The 17,007-nt window shown below is 40.4% G+C and overlaps 2 pseudogenes; both read right to left on the reverse strand.

Annotated features, from left to right (window-relative positions):
• Positions 1 to 5,904: 5,904 nt before the first annotated feature.
• Positions 5,905 to 8,120, reverse strand: LOC149184818 (puromycin-sensitive aminopeptidase pseudogene; annotated as a pseudogene).
• A 13-nt stretch (positions 8,121 to 8,133) lies between these two features.
• Positions 8,134 to 17,007, reverse strand: part of LOC149184819 (puromycin-sensitive aminopeptidase-like) — a 188,161-nt pseudogene continuing 179,287 nt past the window's right edge.

A 17,007-nucleotide genomic window follows, 5' to 3' on the forward strand; every position in this document is an offset into this window, starting at 1 on the left:
GTAGTCCTTATTTTATGGATCCATGGTATGTGGACCATGGTTTTTGTATAGATTAATTGTATAAAAGGATATGTAATACCTTAGAAAAAGGAAATGGAGAGAAGCAAGTAATGAAATATCATAACTGAATCTATGTTTTCATGTCTATAGTTTGTAGTTTTGGAGAAGGCTCTACAACTGAGTGTGTGAAGACCTTGAAGAGTCTGCAACTGAGTGCGTAGACCACCTGCAACTAGGGGCACAAGTCATAGAAGTGAATGTAATTAAAGATCTGTTTAATAAAGAAGAAATTTGGCACAATATTGTATCTCTGTTTATGTTAATTATCTATTGTTATGTATATGATTATGTATGCTTTTCGCTGAATTATATGAAGATCTATAAGATATACTGTTATGTGTTAGAGTTTATGCATTTATGTAAACTAGTCATTTGCACGAATTTCTTGTGCATGCAAAGTTATAAGATTGATGTACAATAGAAGTAAATACATGGTGTCACTTTGCAGATATCCCTATGGTTGCAGAAACTTGGTTCTGCAACCTCCAATAACTGCTTCGGGTGAGACTATGACCTGCTTGCTGGTTGTTGTCAAAAGGGCCAGTAGTTGAGGGTTTTGTTGGTGTGAAACACACTCTGAACTTCGGTCAAGCCCCCTCAAACCAACAACAACCCTTCCACAATCATCTGTAGATTTTCCATTTGGCAACGAAGCTGTACCAATCTTGCCTTTAGCTTCACTGTCAAGGCACCATTAAACATAATCTCAACCATTTGGATCATCAACACATGTTTGGAAATTTGGAGAGAGAGATCTCCTATAATAACTAGTTAAGAGAATTCAAATAACTATACAAAAGAATAACACATGAAAAAAAAACTATGATTGTAATCATGGATTTAAACCTTGTAAAAATTTTCTCAACCAATGGATCCATTGGTGAGAGAAAATTAATATCAATAGAAGAAGTGTCACTGAGTGTAAAATCTAAGGGATTTCCACCTTGCATGGGTAAATAAAAATAATGCATTGTAGAATTTATAATTATCATAATTATTGAAATGTTTTTGGTACCTGTGGATGCATTGTAGAGGTAACACTACTAAATACTTCTCTTTATTACCTTCTCTACAAATTCCAGCTCCCTTCTCTGATCTTCACGGGCAACAACTTCCTTCTTTGAGTACAGGATTGAAGGACCTAATGATAAGACTCATTCCTTTATTTTAGATTTGTAGAGGGTTAACAGTAGATGGTTTGACTAGGATAAGGAAATCACGTGAATTCAATTATTTCAGGGAAACTGAAAGGAAACCCTTTTATTAAAGCCATGGTGTTTGGGTGGATGAGTCTCAATAATACCCTAGCACATAAAGGCATATAGACTTGAACATACAAGACTTTTAAATGGTTGTTGCATAACCTAAAAGGCAACTTTCATGTAATTTCAAGATAGGTAAGACCTTATGGAACTGGATTTATGTAGACTATCACATTCTATTTGTTACTCATGTTCATTGGAATTTGGCCATTTAATAGAAACAAATATTGAGGAAGCTTTACAACCTTTCATGGAAAATGGGGAGGTAAAGAAGACTCATCACTCTACCTAAATTTTTCCTTTGGGAAATATTGCTGACAAGAAATGCAACCCTCTTCCAAGACAAATCTGTCACACTAGCCATGGTCTTCTATAAAGTTTAGGCAACATACAAGTACTACTTACAGGTGAAAAAACAAAGACAGGAAAGAGATATTTTTGATGTGGATATTGATTAATCTATAACTTGTGGCTTTTTCAATGGGGCCTCTCAAGAAAATCCAAGCCCTAGTGAAGCAGAAGGTGTTCTATAGTTATAAGAGTATCACAAACTCCTTTTTGGGTATGGTACAAGAAGGGGTGCTATATTCTAATAATGATGCTAAGGTAAGGGATGCCAAATTTCTGATGACATTAACACTAGAAGAAGGTTTGAGTTAGTTGCAAATTTTTAGGGATTACAAACCAATTATCAATTGGTTGGAGTGATCTGAAAATGGGGTCTATAGGCTTCTTGTCAAGCTTACAAGAACCTCTCCCACTTCCAAAGCTTAAACATTCCCAAGATATTATGATTAACCAATTGCAGAATTAATAATGCTTGAAAATAGGTGTATGCTTGTGTTTATTTTTAACTGTTAATGTGCTTTAAGTTTATTTGCTTGAACTGATATAAAAACATATAACAAAAAATAAAGCAGCAATGCAATGCAACAACAAAGAAAACACACATAACAACAATATAATATGGAGTTCACCCAAAACTCTTGGGCTACGTCTCCTTGAGCTCTAGTCAACTCGACTAGGCTCTCTAGGATTATGGCAAAGTCCTTTTACAAGCTCCACGCTCAACTCCACTGTATTACACAGAAACAATCAGTTTAGAACACCATCTCATCCCTGGCTCTGAAGCTCTCAGGCTTTCTGGCTCTGGCTTTGGCTCTAGATCTCGGATCTGGCTCTAGCTCTGGCTCTAGCTCTAGCTCTGGCTCTGGCTCTTAGGTTTGGCTCATGGCTCTGGATCTGGCGTTGGCTCTGGCTCTGGCTCTTGGTTCTTGGCTTTGGCTTATCTGAGCTCTCTCTCGGCCTCTGCGTGCCTCTATAATCCGCTTGACCTCCAAGCGACTCTCTCAGCAACCTTCAGCTCTTTGGTTCACTCACTCGGCCTCCAAGCGATCCCAAAGACTCCCTCAACTGCCTGCACTGCTTTGCCTGCTCTCTGTAGCTCTGCCTCGTAAATTGAGTTCTCTGGCTTCTTTTAGGAATTCTTTTGGCTCTGCAGCTTCCTGTCCATTTCTCTGCGTATAATCATTCCTTTGTTTCTTCATCTGGCCCTTCCCCTTCAAGCTCGTGTTTCAAAAATAATTGGGGTACTCACCAGAAATGGTGGGGGAAAATTTTGGAAGTATTCCATTGGTTGTATTAATTATTACGACAGCTTGTCACTCTCGAACATCGACACTCCTTCTTCTTCATGCTGGGTTGGGATATCCTCACTTTATTGTTGGCCTTCTATGTTTTGGGTTATCCATTTTGCCTCATTCCATCTAATCCTTGCTGCATCATCATTACCTTTGATCCCTTGGTACCATAATGCTGCTAAACTCTGAGTCGTGTCACCGATATGTTCAAGAGATTGATCCTTCTGCAGTTTGTATCCTTACACACCTTCCTTAGATTCTCTGTCTTATCCACATTCATCTTGTTCCTTTGTCTCACGTCAATGATGTGGGAAACATTATGGCCCTCCTTTGACCGAACGCTTCATGTCAAATTCAGCTCATTATCCAGGAAGTTGATCTAGAGACTCCTTTTTGGTACCTTGGAGCTTGCATGCCTTAATGGCAAGTTCTTCGCATTCGACGACAGGCTTTCATTATTGGCCTTCGATCAGGTGATTTCACGGGTGTTTGACTTCAGATCATTCTTCACACTTCATGGATTGTACTAGCAGTACCTTGAGAACCATTGACATTACTAGTGGTCTCTCTCGTGCTTGTTAATGGTTTACATCATTGACCGGTAATCAAGCAATTTTCTAGTATGCTCGACTTCAGCACATCTATTCGCATATTAGAATTTGTACCATGATCGGGTTGGGATTCAAGACCCTGGGCTCAGATTACACAAGTCCAGGTTGCATGGATTGATTCATGATTGTATACATGACTCTTTTGTATGGTACTTCTGATTGGATGGCTGCGCCCATGCCTTATGCACATGTATTTCCTTTTACTATGTACTCATTGTAGAAATTTTGAATAATTTAACACATATTCACAGAGATTATCCTGATCATACAATTATAAGCGGAACATGTATAATACATAATCTTATCTACATTGATCATCAATTTACAGAAGCAGAAACATTCACAGGCACACATAGAAGCATCAATCAAACTCATAAACATAGTATGTATCCCGGGGAAAGCATCTCGCTAAAAACCCCACACTATCTATATATTATATTGATTGAATCATGTAACATTACAAAGTACAATGCTTATCACAAGCAATCCATTACCAACTCCACCTGTTACACACAATACAGCTCAGATTTGATCTCCAAATCTATTCCACTGCTTGCTTGCCTCTCCAGCTCAATACCTGCTCAAGAACTGTTGAGAATGGTCTACCAAACTCATATTTCACCTCCAAAGAATCACTCACAATGTATAAGACGTGAGCTGAAGCTACAAACTAGGAAAATACATGAGCAAACTCATTGGCATACTCAAATCCCTTGATTGTGCAAGATCTGATGCACAACTATAGTCACAACTGATAGCAATCTGATTCTCTAAAACCTGTCCCTGCTGAACTAAACATGCACTAACATGCAACTGAGTTAACTGATTTATTATATAGTTGTATCATGAGTTAATAATTATTTTAACAACTCATCATTAGTCTATTTGCAGTTAGACTAACTACAACTAGTTTAACCAAGTCAAACTGAACACAACTCCATCAACTCCACAATCAATTCCACCAAACTCAACTGATTGAGTTCTAACTGAAGTCATGCATGTAACAACTCAACTGACTCATAATAAAAGTGTACTTCCTTCTGACAGCTGCATGGGCCACATCTGTAGCTCAAACTGAAGTGCTCCAAGAGAATAAGATCAAGTTTATAGTCCAAATATTATTATGAGACAATAATATTTGACTTTTCTATTTTTGACAGCCAGTCTAAAAATAGACATTGATCACCCACACTGTGGTCACTCACACTGTTATCTCAAAATCAAGCCCTGGAAGGCTGCAAACCATGAAGACTTCAAGTAACTATTTCAAACCAATATTTAGACTAAGGCTTAGCCTCCCTAGCCTGAGAGGGCTCTCTCAAAGGGTTATTGATTTTGACTAATAATAAGATGGCTAAGTCTTGTGGAATAACATTGACAAATATGAAGGTTGGACAAGTATTAAACTAATTTCCATTGGGCCTATGGAGTCAATCATACTTCAGTAAATAATGATACTGCCTTTACATAGAAGTCAGGGCATTTAGCATTTAGATGTTCAGAACACAACTCATATAAAACCACAGTTCATACATGCATACAGGAAGTCAGAGCACAATCAGTGAATTCTGAGTGATTATACATATATGCAACTGTAAAAGACATTAGGGAAAGAATAAAATCACACATTCTAAACATGGAAATCCCTCATGAATCCTGAGAAGAAAAACAGCCAACTTATATTACTGAATTCTGTCTTTACATAAGCCAAAACAGTCCTCTGTTATAAAATTTTCCAACCCTTGTTACATTACTGTTTCAGCTATATATAGAATCCTTATTCTAACTAATTCGAGCTTCCTCCTCCAGCATGAGGGGAGTCGATAACTACCTCTACTGACACCTATCAGCTATTGAACTAACTAATAAATACAACTAAAGTGCGGACTGGAGTTTTTAAAGAGTTCTAAATTAACTATGACTCTAACTCTATTTTCCATGCATACGACTTCTCCTTGTTCTTTGACACCTGGTCCTCTTTCGATTTGGCTGAGCTGGATATTTAATACTCCATATTGACCTTGAACGCTGAATCTTTAACTGCTCAGTAGTGTTAGGAGATGTCCCTTGCTTCTCGGTTCCAGTTTTCCTCAAATTGCTCGAATGTACAGCAGCATGTCTTCTAGCCTTTAATGACCCAAAATATGGAACACTACCACGTTTTTGATGTGTTGTAGGCTGCATCGATGAGCAGGTGTGCAGGCAAAAGTTCCTTGTATGCAAATCATTAAATACCCTTTGAACGGTGATAAAGGGGCTCTACAACAGAAATTTGAACTTGGGTTAAAATATTCCACCTTTTTAATCGTACACCTGTCTTGATCTGAATGGCTATGGTAGCTCCATCTGATGTCTTACATATCCTTTAGGTGTCTCCTTTTCAAAATTCCCGCTCATAATACCAAACTGCCTATCTGTGTTAAAATCATCACCTACAGCAGTTTCATAGCGCGCTACGAAACTGCTGAGTTTTTTTTTTAAAACATTGCCCGGGATATCAGGGACAGCTTGCAATGCAAGCCACTTATTGATCACCAAGGCATCTTCTTTCCACTTTTGATAGAAATCAGAAAAAACTTCATCTCGTACATCTCCGGCATTTTGGGCAATAGCACCCAAAGCTGCAAATTGTTCAGTCATATTTGTAGCTGATTTGTACTCATGTAATACAAGCTCTGTCATTTCTGGCTCATTCAATGAGGCAAGGTAAGCAAGGGCCGTATTTTTCAAAGCACGTCTTGCCATGCTCTCGTGATTAGGATCATATTCCTCTAAGCTTCGGTTAGTTTCAACAGCTCTACAAAACTCTGCACGCAATTCAGATGCGAGTTGTTTTCTAACAAAACAACGAACTCCGTGAACAACATCTGGATCTGCAACTTCCATGAGGTCCATGATTTCTCCCTCTCCAGGTAAAGTGATTGCCTTTGCTATGAACTCTTTGTCCAAACTCGAATCAGAAAGAATACTTCTTAGTCCATTGACAAATTTTGGGTCCACACTCAATGGTTGATTCTGTTGTGCCTTATCTACGAGAGAGAGCATGAGTTTTCTTGCCAATGTCTAGCCAGCCTCCCACCGGTTAAACTCATCTGAATCATGTGCAAGTAGAAAGTACAAATCATCATCAGTGATATCTGAAACAATACGCACAGGAGCACTATAATTGCGTAGTACAGAGGGAATTGATCTTTCAGGAATGTCAACACAGACAAACTCTTCTTCCTCCTTTTCAATACGGAGGATTACTGTTGAAACGGAATGACCTTTAGTTGTAAAGGACTGCAGAGATCCTCGATTATAGACTGATGAAAGAGGTAGATCTTTTCCATTGGAATCCAGCAACCCAACGGCCACAGGTATAAACATCGGTTCTTTCACTGATTGACCTGGAGTAGGAGGAATTTCTTGCCTGAACTTAAGTGTATAAGTATTTCCCTCAGAGTTGTAGGATGATTACATTTTTAGAACAGGAGTTCCCGCTTGTGAATACCATAACAAGAAATTTGAAAGATCTGCATTATTGGCATCACGCATAGCAGCAAAGAAATCATCACAAGTTACTGCTTGCCCATCATGTCTTTGAAAATAAAGATCCATTCCCTTACGAAACCCTGATTGCCCTAACATGGTCTTGTACATCCTGACAACTTCTGCTCCCTTCTCATACACCGTTACAGTATAGAAATTGTCCATCTTGATATATGAATGTGGACGCACAGGGTGAGCCATGGGACCAGCATCCTGAGGAAATTGATAATTACGCAGCTTCACCACATCTCCAATTCGCTTAACAGCACGACTGCCCATGTCAGATGAGAATTCCTGATCTCTGAAAACTGTAAGTCCTTCCTTTAAACTTAATTGAAACCAATCCCGGCATGTTACCCTGTTACCAGTCCAGTTGTGGAAATACTCATGACCAATAACACCCAAGATAGCAGCATAGTCTGCATCCGTTGCAGTTTGTGGGGATGCCAAAACAAGCCTTGAATTAAATATATTAAGGCTCTTGTTCTCCATCGTTCCCATGTTAAAATCAGGTACTGCCACGATGTTGAATAGATCAAGGTCATATTCCAGACCAAAGACATCCTCATCCCATTTCATGGCCGCCTTAAGGGAATACATGGCATGAGCAGTCTTTGATATATCATCTGCAGGAGTCCAAATGCGAAGTGAAACTTGGCGTCCTGATCGTGTAATGAATGTATCATTTCTACTGACTAATTGGCCAGCAACCAAAGCAAATAGATAACACGGCTTCTTGAAAGGATCTTCCCAGACAGCATAGTGTCTACCATCCTTCAGATCCCCCTGCTCTATTAGATTTCCATTATAATAGAGGAGACTGACTGAGAAAGGGCCTTCAATGTCCTCACAAAAGTTGCTTCCTGAGAAGGATCCCCAGCTTCAATATTATTAAGGTCTTGAAGGAGTTGATTATAACATGTTGCATCCCCCTGTGAGATGGAGATTAGAGCCTGGCGTATCCACAATCTGGCAACAGAAAGCACCTCTTTGTCAGTTGCAGTGCTCGTGCCCATCCCTATCAATCGATTAACGTCCGGGGCTTCGACCTGCATACCCATCAAATGGCAGCGGCAATAACTATTGAAATTGCTTCTAAATTATTGGGGATTAGCGGCTAGAACCACAAATTTGCTACTGTTATACCGCTCTATATTTTTTAATTTCCGAATTTCTTCGAGCCCGAGATGAAAAATCCCTTCAAACACCTACTAGATTGGACCGTGAATATGTCAATCTAGAAAACTGATGTTAAAACGGAATGGAGTTTTAGCGCGTTGCTTGAAGTCATTCAATGGAACTAATTTCAGCTGGCAAGCTATCGGGATGACAGCTGGGGTGAGATTTGCCATGGATCAGCATGAATTCCCGATTTCATAGCGCAGTTAGTGCAAAATCAGTGTTTTGCGCTACGAAATCACCTAGACGGAGGTTTCTGCGCTGTGAACTTTGAAATAGGATTTTCATATGGATCTTAGGTGTGGTGTGAGACCATTGATGGACTAAAACAGAGAATTGACCCCATTTGACACACTAGCAAGACTCTTATCAAGACTCTGAAACAAGATGAAAAGACTGGGCCAAAACTGACACCAACCCTTTGACAGATAATCGAACTGAGGTGAACAATTTAAAATTTTTTCTTGAGTGATAACAGTGGCTCCACTTGGGATAGTGTGCTCCTGTAGTACACTAAGAACTTGTAGGTCCAGTGCTTTATCTTTTTTATTACAAACGGAAATCTGCTTGACAAACATCCCCTTCAAGCTTCTTGGGCCTTCGCCTCGGGCTTAAGCTTGATGATCACTGTAGGAGAAAGAAATCTACATCTACTGAAAAATGCTCAGTCAACCTTGAGCTTATTTGCATTGTCCTACCTACCTACCCTATCAATTTCAAACTTCTTTCAGCTCAATCAATGTGAAATTTCCAATGTAGCCAATCATTTGTCTTATCTGATATTTGAGTTCTTTGACTGCATCGAAGTTCAGAGCCACTATGATATTGCGATGACCACTGCCACTGAAATTGCCTCTGATCTTCATAGAAAAGCTGAAACGCTGGAGAGTAAAACTCTTCCATGTATTTAGCTATAGGATCCCAGAATACATGATCAGCTTGATGATTCTTGTAACTTTCTGGTTGTGCAAACTGATCTTCAACAACAGTGTACAGTTCCTCAATAGTGAAAGAGAAAGGAAACAACATTCTCTCCTTGTGTTCTTCCATGGAAAGCTTCTGAAAATAATGATCATGATTATGAAGACTATATGCCTGAATTTGACCTTGTAAACCTTCAATGTCTTTCTCAATGTCCTTAGCAACTTCATCCAAAAATTTCATCTTATCTTTTGTCTGGCAGTTAAATGATTTTAGATAAGAGGACAAGGACAAAGAAAAATTTTCAACTATTTCTTCATTAATATGATGATCATTATTCCATTGTTTGAAACCTTGAATTGAAGGAGAGTTTGCCACTGCATCTGATCTATCTATCCATTCCTCCAAAAACATAAGCCAAAAGTCTTTAAAGGACTTGATGGATTTGGCAGGAAAACTTTCAATCCACCGTTTACATTTCCCTTGAAGTGAATCATAGAACAACATAATGCAAACATCCTCATGTTTAACTCTAAGAAGCTCACTAAAATCACAGAAATCAGATAGATGCTTCAAAGTTAAACTCAAATCTTCTCTGTTGAATTTTGGACCATTCCTTAGACAATATGCATCCTTGGGAAAATGATTTGGGAAACCATGAATTCCTGAAAAATTTATGCATGCATACCTTGAGATAAGAATGGTAGCATCTGGGTCCTTCATAACTCCAGTGGAATCACCATGAATCTATGAATTTTGAATTCTTCAACAATGGAGTCGCCAAGGTAGAATGCAGCCTCGAAAACCTTTCTGAACTCCTGCTACCTTCAGAAGTTCAGCTTCACAATTTCGGGAATGAGTAATCTTCAGGCTCCCGGCAGACGCACCAAAATGTTATCTCAAAATCAAGCCCTGGAAGGCTGCAAACCAGGAAGACTTCAAGTAACTATTTCAAACCAATCTTTAGACTAAGGCTTAGCCTCCCTAGCCTGAGAGGGCTCTCTCAAAGGGTTATTGATTTTGACTAATAATAAGATGGCTAACTCTTGTGGAATAACATTGACAAATATGAAGGTTGGACAAATATTAAACTAATTTCCATTGGGCCTATGGAGTCAATCATACTTCAGTAAATAATGATACTGCCTTTACATAGAAGTCAGGGCATTTAGCATTTAGATGTTCAGAACACAACTCATATAAAACCACAGTTCATACATGCATACAGGAAGTCAGAGCACAATCAGTGAATTCTGAGTGATTATACATATATGCAACTGTAAAAGACATTAAGGAAAGAATAAAATCACACATTCTAAACATGGAAATCCCTCATGAATCCTGAGAAGAAAAACAGCCAACTTATATTACTGAATTCTGTCTTTACATAAGCCAAAACAGTCCTCTGTTATAAAATTTTCCAACCCTTGTTACATTGCTGTTTCAGCTATATATAGAATCCTTATTCTAACTAATTCGAGCTTCCTCCTCCAGCATGAGGGGAGACGATAACTACCTCTACTGACACCTATCAGCTATTGAACTAAGTAATAAATACAACTAAAGTGTTGACTGGAGTTTTTAAAGAGTTCTAAATTAACTATGACTCTAACTCTATTTTCCATGCATACGACTTCTCCTTGTTCTTTGACACCTGGTCCTCTTTCGATTTGGCTGAGCTGGATATTTAATACTCCATATTGACCTTGAACGCTGAATCTTTAACTGCTCAGTAGTGTTAGGAGATGTCCCTTGCTTCTCGGTTCCAGTTTTCCTCAAATTGCTCGAATGTACAGCAGCATGTCTTCTAGCCTTTAATGACCCAAAATATGGAACACTGCCATGTTTTTGATGTGTTGTAGGCTGCATCGATGAGCAGGTGTGCAGGCAAAAGTTCCTTGTATGCAAATCATTAAATACCCTTTGAACGGTGATAAAGGGGCTTTACAACAGAAATTTGAACTTGGGTTAAAATATTCCACCTTTTTAAACGTACACCTGTCTTGATCTGAATGGCTATGGTAGCTCCATCTGATGTCTTACATATCCTTTAGGTGTCTCCTTTTCAAAATTCCCGCTCATAATACCAAACTGCCTGTCTGTGTTAAAATCATCACCTACAGCAGTTTCGTAGCGCGCTACGAAACTGCTGAGTTTTTTTTTTAAAACATTGCCCGGGATATCAGGGACAGCTTGCAATGCAAGCCACTTATTGATCACCAAGGCATCTTCTTTCCACTTTTGATAGAAATCAGACAAAACTTCATCTCATACATCTCCGGCATTTTGGGCAATAGCACCCAAAGCTGCAAATTGTTCAGTCATATTTGTAGCTGATTTGTACTCATGTAATACAAGCTCTGTCATTTCTGGCTCATTCAATGAGGCAAGGTAAGCAAGGGCCGTATTTTTCAAAGCACGTCTTGCCATGCTCTCGTGATTAGGATCATATTCCTCTAAGCTTCAGTTAGTTTCAACAGCTCTACAAAACTCTGCATGCAATTCAGATGCGAGTTGTTTTCTAACAAAACGACGAACTCCGTGAACAGCATCTAGATCTGCAACTTCCATGAGGTCCATGATTTCTCCCTCTCCAGGTAAAGTGATTGCCTTTGCTATGAACTCTTTGTCCAAACTTGAATCACAAAGAATACTTCTTAGTCCATTGACAAATTTTGGGTCCACACTCAATGGTTGATTCTGTTGTGCCTTATCTACGAGAGAGAGCATGAGTTTTCTTGCCAATGTCTGGCCAGCCTCCCACCGGTTAAACTCATCTGAATCATGTGCAAGTAGAAAGTACAAATCATCATCAGTGATATCTGAAACAATACGCACAGGAGCACTATAATTGCATAGTACAGAGGGAATTGATCTTTCAGGAATGTCAACAAAGACAAACTCTTCTTCCTCCTTTTCAATACGGAGGATTACTGTTGAAACGGAATGACCTTCAGTAGTAAAGGACTGCAGAGATCCTCGATTATAGACTGATGAAAGAGGCAGATCTTTTCCGTTGGAATCCAGCAACCCAACGGCCACAGGTATAAACATCGGTTCTTTCACTGATTGACCTGGAGTAGGAGGAATTTCTTGCCTGAACTTAAGTGTATAAGTATTTCCCTCAGAGTTGTAGGATGATTGCATTTTTAGAACAGGAGTTCCCGCTTGTGAATACCATAACAAGAAATTTGAAAGATCTGCATTATTGGCATCACGCATAGCAGCAAAGAAATCATCACAAGTTACTGCTTGCCCATCATGTCTTTGAAAATAAAGATCCATTCCCTTACGAAACCCTGATTGCCCTAACATGGTCTTGTACATCCTGACAACTTCTGCTCCCTTCTCATACACCGTTACAGTATAGAAATTGTCCATCTTGATATATGAATGTGGACACACATGGTGAGCCATGGGACCAGCATCCTGAGGAAATTGATAATTACGCAGCTTCACCACATCTCCAATTCACTTAACAGCACGACTGCCCATGTCAGATGAGAATTCCTGATCTCTGAAAACTGTAAGTCCTTCCTTTAAACTTAATTGAAACCAATCCCGACATGTTACCCTGTTACCAGTCCAGTTGTGGAAATACTCATGACCAATAACACCCAAGATAGCATCATAGTCTGCATCCGTTGCAGTTTGTGGGGATGCCAAAACAAGCCTTGAATTAAATATATTAAGGCTCTTGTTCTCCATCGTTCCCACGTTAAAATCAGGTACTGCCACGATGTTGAATAGATCAAGGTCATATTCCAGACCAAAGACATCCTCATCCCATTTCATGGCCGCCTTAAGGGAATACATGGCATGAGCAGTCTTTGATATATCATCTGCAGGAGTCCAAATGCGAAGTGAAACTTGTCGTCCTGATCGTGTAATGAATGTATCATTTCTACTGACTAATTGGCCAGCAACCAAAGCAAATAGATAACACGGCTTCTTGAAAGGATCTTCCCAGACAGCATAGTGTCTGCCATCCTTCAAATCCCCCTGCTCTATTAGATTTCCATTATAATAGAGGAGATTGACTGAGAAAGGGCCTTCAATGTCATCACAAAAGCTGCTTCCTGAGAAGGATCCCCAGCTTCAATGTTATTAAGGTCTTGAAGGAGTTGATTATAACATGTTGCATCCCCCTGTGAGACGGAGATTAGAGCCTGACGTATCCACAATCTGGCAACAGAAAGCACCTCTTTGTCAGTTGCAGTGCTCGTGCCCATCCCTGTCAATCGATTAACGTCCGGGGCTTCGACCTGCATACCCATCAAATGGCGGCGGCAATAACTATTGAAATTGCTTCTAAATTATTGGGGATTAGCGGCTAGAACCGCAAATTTGCTACTGTTCTACCGCTCTATATTTTTTAATTGCCGAATTTCTTCGAGCCCGAGATGAAAAATCCCTTCAAACACCTACTAGATTGGACCGTGAATATGTCAATCTAGAAAACTGATGTTAAAACGCAATGGAGTTTTAGCGCGTTGCTTGAAGTCATTCAATGGAACTAATGTCGGCTGGCAAGCTATCGGGATGACAGCTGGGGTGAGATTTGCTATGGATCAGCATGAATTCCCGATTTCATAGCGCAGTTAGTGCAAAATCAGTGTTTTGCGCTACGAAATCACCTAGACAGAGGTTTCTGCGCTGTGAACTTTGAAATAGGATTGTCATATGGAGCTTAGGTGTGGTGTGAGACCATTGATGGACTAAAACAGAGAATTGACCCCATTTGACACACTAGCAAGACTCTTATCAAGACTTTGAAACAAGATGAAAAGACTGGGCCCAAAACTGACACCAACCCTTTGACAGATAATCGAACTGAGGTGAACAATTTAAAATTTTTTCTTGAGTGATAACACACACTTTGGTCACCCACATTGTGATCACTCACATTGTGGTCACCCACACTGTGATCAAAAATAGAACTTGCGCCATAATTTTCCTGCGGGCCCACTTAGTGAAGGTGACTCTTTTCACTAAGCTCCATCATCTGTTGCAATCTCAACACTCCCTCTCGACAAGATATGGATTATCAGCAACCCCTATCCTGCCTCAGTGGTACTCGAATTTTCTCCTGGTGAGAGCCTTCATTAGAATATCAGCATCTTGATCCTCCGTTGGAATGTATGAAAGCAACATGATCCTCCGCTGCACACAATCTCTGATATGATGGTACCTGATGTCAAGATGCTTAGATCTATCATGAAATACAGGATTAGCTGAGAGTTTAATGAAACTCTGGTTATCATAGTAAATCATAGTAGGATCCAAATGAGAACCGAACAAACCAACCAAGATCTTCCTCATCCATATAGCCTCGCATGCAGCCAAACTTGCTGCCATATACTCGACCTCCGCTGAACTGTGTGCCACGGATCTCTGCTTCTTGCTGTACCAAGAAACTGTTGTCGATCCAATACTGAAGACCCCTCCTGATGTGCTCTTTCTGTCCGTTGGGCTCCCTGCCCAATCTGCATCCATGAAGCCACATAGCTTCACCTCATCCTCTTGTCTGTACCACAAACCATATCCCGATGTGCCTCTCAAGTAGCGCAATACATGCTTGCCCGCCTTCCAGAAGAGCTTGGTAGGCTTAAACATAGCTTTTGAAAGCTGGTTAACTCCATAACATATATCAGGTCGTGTATTGACCAAATACATCAGCGACCCCACCAAATGTCGATAAACAGTGGCATCCACTTCTTCTCCCGAAGTGGCATCCTCCTTCCTCCAACCTCCAGGAAGAAGAGTATCAACAGGCTTGCAGCCATGCATGTTGAACTTCTCCAGTATCACCCGAGCATACTTGCCCTGAGAAACAAACAGTCCACCACTGCACTGTCATATTTCCAATCCTAGGAAATAGTGAAGGAGGCCCAAGTCCTTCATCTCAAACTCTGTAGCAAGATCCTTCTTGCATGACAGTATCAACAGCTCATCACCCGTTAGAATCAAATCATCAACATACAATACAATGATAAGCAACTTACCCTCCACCACAATCTGGTATAGGTTAGGATCCGCCTCGCTCTTGGAGAATCCAAGTCCTGTGAAATAGCTGTCTATCCGTGTGTACCAAGCACGTGGTGCTTGCTTCAACCCATACAACACTCTCTTGAGCCTGCACACATGCGACTCACTACTGAAGACCTAAAAGCCTTCGGGCTGCTCAATGTACACCTCCTCAATGACTCCATTGAGGAACGCAGTCTTCACATCCATCTGATGAATGTGCCATCCCATCTACACTGAGAGAGCAAGAATCATCCGTATGGAAGAATACCTTGTGACAGGTGCAAAGGTCTCCTCATAATCGATCCCCTCTATTTGTGAAAAGCCTTGGGCAACAAATCTTGCCTTGTACTTCTCCAAACTCCCGTCAGCTACCTGCTTGACCTTGTAGATCCATCTCAAACCCACCACTGATTTCCCTTCCGGTCTAGGAACAATCTGCCATGCACTGTTTTTGACAATATAATCATACTCTTCCACCATGGCGTCTACCCATGTGGGATCCTCCACAGCTTCCTTGATAGAGGATGGCTCAGTCACAACACACTTGCTCATCAGAGCCATGTATCCAGTGTACTGATCAGGTGACTGTCTCTACCTGCGTTGGGCTGTAGGTGGTCCTACAACTTTCTCTGCATCTTGAGCCAGTCGCTCAGCTTCTGTCAAGTGCTTTTGCCCTCTGATGGTTGGCGCTGCATGAGTGGTCTCTTCCACTCCATGAACCTCATCCTGTGGCTGATCCACGTCCTAAAGCTCATCCTTAGGAACTAATAGCTCCTCATCTGCATGCAAGTGTAGCTCCCTCTCAAGCGAACACTTCATGGCTTTCTCCTCCTGAAATTTTATATCCCGTCGCACAACAGTTTTACCACTATCTGGAAAATACACATGATAGTTATGGGGCGTATCAGTGTACCCCACAAATATCCCAACCTCTGCGGTTGGTTCCAACTTCTTCCTGGCATCCTTCGTCACATGCATGTAAACGTTAGCACCTGTTACACTAAAATATCATCACCATGATTATTTGCAGTCAGTATAGGTCTATCATCACTTGTACTGTCCTCCTAAGCAAGTCTAAGACCTCAGCTCTTCAAATCAAGCTTTGGAAGTGGGAGAAAGACATTAAAAATCAATGTAACTCTGGTTCCGCACTTTCTCTCATGGTCACCTGCGGTCCCTCACCTTCTGTGTACAAAATATGCGTACCTACGTGCTCTGTCCCTAACGGTGTAGGTGCGGACCCTTGTGAAAGTCAAAAGGCGTAAGTTTTATCTTAAAAAACTCACTTTGGGTTAATTCTAGAGTTTTCTAGAAGGAATTTTGACGTGGATTGTTTGCTTTGAGGTGGTTCATGCATCCCAAAAGAGAAGGAGCTAATCCCTTGACTAAAGGAGCTATCCCTTTGAAGGAGGGCTTTATCCCTTTGAAGGAGGACCTAGTAACTTCCCTCCATTGCACTGTAAATACAGGCATTGGGGTGAGGACTAGAGAGGTTAGAAGCTGAACATTTTGAGGGTAAATGCTGGTGAAATTAAGACTCTTTGGTTGAGCTTGAGAGGAAAGATAACATACCTCTTGGTTCCATTGGAGAGTGAGTGAAACTTGTCAAAGTAGAGGAGACATCTTGTTGGACCCTGGGAGGAGCTTGTACAGCGTCAAGGCAAAGGTTGTAAAGTTCTTCTTTTGAATTAATACAATCAAACTCATTTTTCTCAACAAGTATCTTATGTTATTTGTTTCATGGACTCCTTGACTTTCATGTTAAATATGTTT

Source organism: Pinus tabuliformis, chromosome 3_2, assembly GCF_031772625.1.
Source record: "Pinus tabuliformis cultivar Carrire ecotype Pingquan chromosome 3_2, CPIR1, whole genome shotgun sequence".
Classification (NCBI taxonomy): Eukaryota; Viridiplantae; Streptophyta; class Pinopsida; order Pinales; family Pinaceae; genus Pinus; species Pinus tabuliformis.